Genomic DNA, 5,970 nt, shown 5'->3' on the forward strand with positions numbered 1-5,970 from the left:
ATCTCACACCGATCTTGCCTTGGTTGAATAAATTCTTCCAAATAGATGTATGAAAATATTTCTTGAAAAACTCTCAGAAAAATTGGTATTCAAGTGTAGAGAGGGGTGACCTGCTTTTATAGGTCATTAACATAGTCTTAATGAGAATCTACTTATAATTAGAAGATGACACAAAGTGGGAGGTGATTCTACTTATAAAAGGAATGAGACTCCATTAGCATAATCTTAATAGGACTGTTCCAAAAAATATAACATTAATAAAAAAAAAAATTCTCAATCCACTTCCCAAAAATATAAAATTAATAGAATAAAATAAAATAAATTAAAATTAATTTTCAAAAATAAAAATATAAATTATTTACACTCTTCCCATAAACAGTACACCGACAACCATTGAAAGCTGAAACTAAATGCTGCTGTTTAGCGTAATAAATTGAGACACGGGTGAATTAAATTGCCAAGACAAGTACATTTATGCTCATTTTAGCTACCAAGAAAAGGGAGTACTGAAAGAACAGGAGCCTGAAATCTTACAAGAAGACTATGTGTATATATATATATATATATATATATATATATATATATATATATATATATAGCCTTAAACCCCATTATTTTGGATGGAATACAGCAAGGCTCGGTATCAAATATTCCTTCTTGGAGAATAAATTCAACAGGAATCCTACAATGTTTTCTTCCCCGTCGACAGAAGCTTAAAAAAGACCTTCAAGAATAATAGAAATGAACATCCAAGAAACTGGGTTGCAGTATATTATCCCATGTTTTACCTGCCAACAAAATCTCCCACCCACCTACAGGCTATTTCTTTCAAAATATTAATTTCAACATAACAAATTTATTGCAATTATAAGGTCCAATCGGCATGCAACTTCTTCCCAATGCCAGAAACCAGATGAAACCGAAACTAATCCCTCGTACACACATACACCCATAATTATTGTTTCGTATCTAATTGATATTTTCCATTAAACCTGTGATTGACTGAACTTTGTTTTTTCACTCTGGACCTCACATTATCTATCTTACGAAGATCCTGTGTATCACTAAAAATAACAGAGGAGAAAACTTTAGTGGTGACTATTAAATAAACTCTGGTGTCTCTGAAATATTTACCACCCTGCAGAGAGACAGTGCTCAGAGAGTGGCATGTAAGGCGGTGGTTTGATGGTCCACAGCAAATGGTACAGAAAATTGTTTACGGACTCAAAAAACACATGGGTTATGTCTGGAGGGGGAAATAAAAGCCCTAAAGTCAAAAGTAAGAAAAATAAATAGTTATTTTTATATGTTATTTTAAAAAAAAATTTCATATAGAAATTGAATAATTTAAAAATATATAAATTTATTAATAATTTTTAATTGTAATTGATTCTTTTAGTGTTTTCCTATAATACAATCAAATATGAAAAAATCATTTTTTTTTTCATATTTTTATTTCATGAAACCATATATAACTTTGGTAATTTTATTGATTGAAAATAGTTTTTTTTAGATGAAAATGATGTACTTTGTGATAATATGTTTCAATTAGTTTCAATTGTTTTGTAGAACTAATTTTAAAAAATAATTATATAAATATGATGACTGTTTGAAAATTAAAAATTTAAGATAAAAGTTATTTTTAATAAATATTTGAAAACACGGTGTTCAAATATGCTTTTGTTTACTCAATAATTTTTTCAAAAAAACTATTTTTCATAAATTAATCAGAGATAGAAAATAAGAAGGTTCTCAGTTGTAATTACTAATTAATTAAGTTTTTTATAAAGTTAACTTAAAATTTATTTTACTCAAATTAGCATAGACTCTTATTAATGTATTATTGTTGGCACATTAAGTTATGTAGTTTAAGATTAATAATTTTGTTCTATTCATTTTGACGGATCATGGCTTACTCTTCATCAAAGACTCAAAGTTGTAACATGATTAATTAGGATGACACAAATAAGTATAAAAAAGTTTAGGAAATTCGATTTAAAAGCATGGTGTGGACCACATGCTTTTAAACTAAGTGAAAATATGTTCAAAAATGTTTTTGATAAATGTTTAAAAAATTCTCGAGCATTGTGCCGAGGAAAGCATTCAAGAAGTAGTGCTCAAGTACTCCTTAAAACATTCAAGCACTCTTAAGGGCATTTAAGTGCTCAAATCAAGATCCCAATCTTCGCAAATATCCTATTTTCTATATTTTAATTGATTATTATTTTGGAAATCCTAATTTGAGTCTACTATATATTTATATCCTATAAATACTATGTTAAAAATGATTTCGAGCTTTTGATGGGAATATTAAAGAAGTTTAATTTCCCTTTTCTATCTCAAAATTCTCAAATATTTTTTATTTTTCATTTGTTGGGTTGAGAAGGAGAAGTGCATTTCTTTAGACATTGAGATTAGATTCACTCAGAGCACATATAGTATTAAATCATAGACGTGAAGTGTAGTATAGTTACTGCATAATAATATTTATGGATAACTTTCATAATGTAAAACTGTGTTCTATACTTTTGACTGGTCGATTGCTAATTAAAGATTTTTGATTTCATAGTTTTTACATCCCAATTGTGTGAATGGTTTTCCATATAAAAATCCTTTATGTTTTTATGTTGAATATTTTTATGTTTTCTTTAAAAAAAATAAACAAAAGTATTTGTTATAAGATTAAAAAATAATTAAATTTTGGACTAAAAAGGTTTAAACACCTATTCACCCCCTCTAGGTACTGACAGAGCTAGATCAACTATTTTTCAATCCTCATTGATAACAACTCATGTTTATTTTCATTAATTTTAAATAATAAATTTATTTATAAAACATCCATATTTATAATACTATAGATATATAAGATAACTATACAATATTTATAATAAAAAAAGTAGTTATAGATGTAGAATCATAATTCTAAAATATACTCTCATTAGTGTGGATAAATGAGATAAAAAAAATTGAGATTAAAAATAAGTTAATTATTTTGACAACATATTTAAAGTTAAATATAATTTTAAGTAATAATATTAAGTTATTTTATCAAATATATTTAGGTGATGTTTTTTTTTTTTGGATTTTTGTTAAAAACAAATTGTTTTCAGAATTTAGGTTGTTTGTTTTTCTATTTTTTCATAATTCATTATAAACTTTTTACTAAATAGAAAAGGCTAAAATATGTAACTTTTTCTAAATAGAAAAAATAACATATTGGTTTTTCTTTACTTTTTAATACTTAATAGAAATAAAATATTACAAAAACAAACAACCTAATATTTAACACTAGTAAGTATTAAGGTTCTATTTAGAATTAAAAAAAAAACACCACCTTAATCTATTTAATAATATAAATTAAGTTATTAAGTCATATTAAATTATTAAATTAATTTATCAAACACTCCCTTAATATATATCTTAAATAGTATTGTAGATGGATAACTTAAACTTTGCTTATTAGAAGATCCTAAAACCTCTAACCTTAAGAGTAATTTTCTATAATTGAAAAAATCTAAAGATGATAATGAATTTTGTTAACTATTACAACTAAAACAAGATTAAGATGGACTCATATGGACTTACAGATTGAAATGTAAATGATCTTTCCTTTAAAAAAAAAAAAGCACTGAAAAGTCCAAAGCACCTCTCAATACTTTAAATCTCACCTTTCCACGTAACTAAATTCAATATTCAATGGAAACCTAGACATACTCGCTAGGCTTTTCAAAATACTAAAGTTAAATATTCTAAGTATTCCAATGACCTAAAAGTACTTCAATACTAGAAAATATTTTCCTCTATCTTGTCATAAGGTTTCTAAAAACCTAATCCTTTGCAACTAGTGTTGATGCCAAGTCAATTGGGAGTGATGCTTATCTCTTCTTTCCTGTAAAAGATGTCCGGACACATCCTCTGAAGTTCAAGTCAGATAATTAAAGTCAACTTGAGAGGTTGCCCCCTTTTAGGAGCTAAAAATGAGTCTTTGTTGCGTGTATATGCTCGTGTATCTTGATTTTGAGATGGAAGATGACTTTTATAGTGTCTGGAACAGTGTCACATTTGTGCTGAGATGGTCTCTTGACTTTTGTAATCATGACGACAACACAGTTGGTGACAGAGCAATCATCACTCTTTAGGCGGCTGACAAGGATTGCTAGTAAGGGTGACTTGATGGTTCACTTGTTACCTCAGTCTGCAGGTGGTATGGTGCAGCGTGTAGCAAGCCGCTTGCGGAGATAGGATGACGTCCCATCGAGCGTGCTCCTGGCATAGGGAGAATGATTGCTCGTGGGAGTAGGTTAGGAAACCTATTCGGAGTGCATTGCGTAGTTTTAGAGGAGCATTGCGTAACTGGCTACTGGTACTTCTAATCCGGATTGGATATTCGAATCTAGTTACATTCGTCCGGATAGAGTTATAAGGATGCCACGTGGAGCCAAGGTGGCCTGCCATGTGGTCACACGGGGAAGTCCACTACAACTAGTAAATAATCTTTAAATATTTATCTATTGATGCCAACTTCATGCACTTAATGTGTATTTATATGCCTTATCTCCACATGTTTTAATATGACATGTTGGATCACTAGTAATGTATCATTATGCATGTTAGATTATTCTTCATTTACATTGTTACACGTGTCTTGATGTATTGCATACACACTCATGTGCCTCATTTTAGGCTAGACTATACCGATTCCTACATTAGTGAATACCCACATAAAAATATCAAAAATTACAGATATATCGGAGATATATTGACAGATATTTTAGAAAAAAATATCAATAGACCTAAAATTGATCAAAATTCATGGGAATAAAAAAAAAAAAACCTTATAAAAATATAATAGACATATTTTAAAGTTGTTTTGTTGAAGAATTTGATATATATATATATATATATATATATATATATATATATATATATAATTTATCATATTTGATAATAATATCTTCTGCATCGATAAAAAATATATATGAATTTTATAAGTGTACATTTATTATTAAATTATATCAAATATCATTTCATAATAATATTGTGATATTTGATTATAATATGTCTAATTTTAAAATATATTTAATATTAAAATTATGATTCATTTAATTCAATTGTATTAAATGATATAAAATAAATTGTGAAATATGTATAATTTTTAAAATATTTAATTAATATATTAATGATATTAAAAACATTATGAAGAAAATTATCATGATAATTTTATATTTTTGGTAATCAATTAAATGAAATTTTTTTATTTAATTATAGAATAATTATAATTAATTTGTTCTTTAAAATATTCTTTTAATTTTTTGTTTATTTGATGATTTTTAATATAAATATGTTTGGTGCAACATATTTAACAAAGGGCATACTTGCCCTAGTGGTTCACCACTCCTCAGTTGCAACTTTTGTTTCCTCAACAGCAAGCTAAAAGGGATTTTTATCAAGCTTTCATTGTAGCGGCACTTCGCTTATTTTTTTCGTATCGTCAATCGTTGAAACCTGATATTTCACCAAAATTTTGATGAAGAAAAAAGAAAAATTTTCAACCATGTACCCACTTATGGAGGATGCAGAGGAAGTGTATCATTACCTTTTAATTAGGAAGATACTTACTTTTAAGTGAAACATTACTCTTTTGTTTGTATGGGAAGGTAAATGTTAACATTTTTAAACTTATAGAAGTGGTCTTATAATGTTAACCAATATAGGCCCCATAAGATGATATTAACTTGATTTCTCATGTAAGGTTGGTGTTTGCCAAGTCAGAAGTAAGACTTGCGAGATCCTATAGAAACCCAGTGTGCCTTGGTGATAGGCGTAGCCCTCTTACCATCAAGTTATTGGGAAATGCTATGGACCTTGGTTTGGTGGATGAAATTGAAGACTCATCAAGATGAGACAAATTGTGTATATAACTAGCTCCATGAGAACTGACCATTAGATTTGATTTACTATTAAACCAAT

The sequence above is a fragment of the Vitis vinifera genome, chromosome 8, assembly GCF_030704535.1.
Source record: "Vitis vinifera cultivar Pinot Noir 40024 chromosome 8, ASM3070453v1".
Taxonomy (NCBI): domain Eukaryota; kingdom Viridiplantae; phylum Streptophyta; class Magnoliopsida; order Vitales; family Vitaceae; genus Vitis; species Vitis vinifera.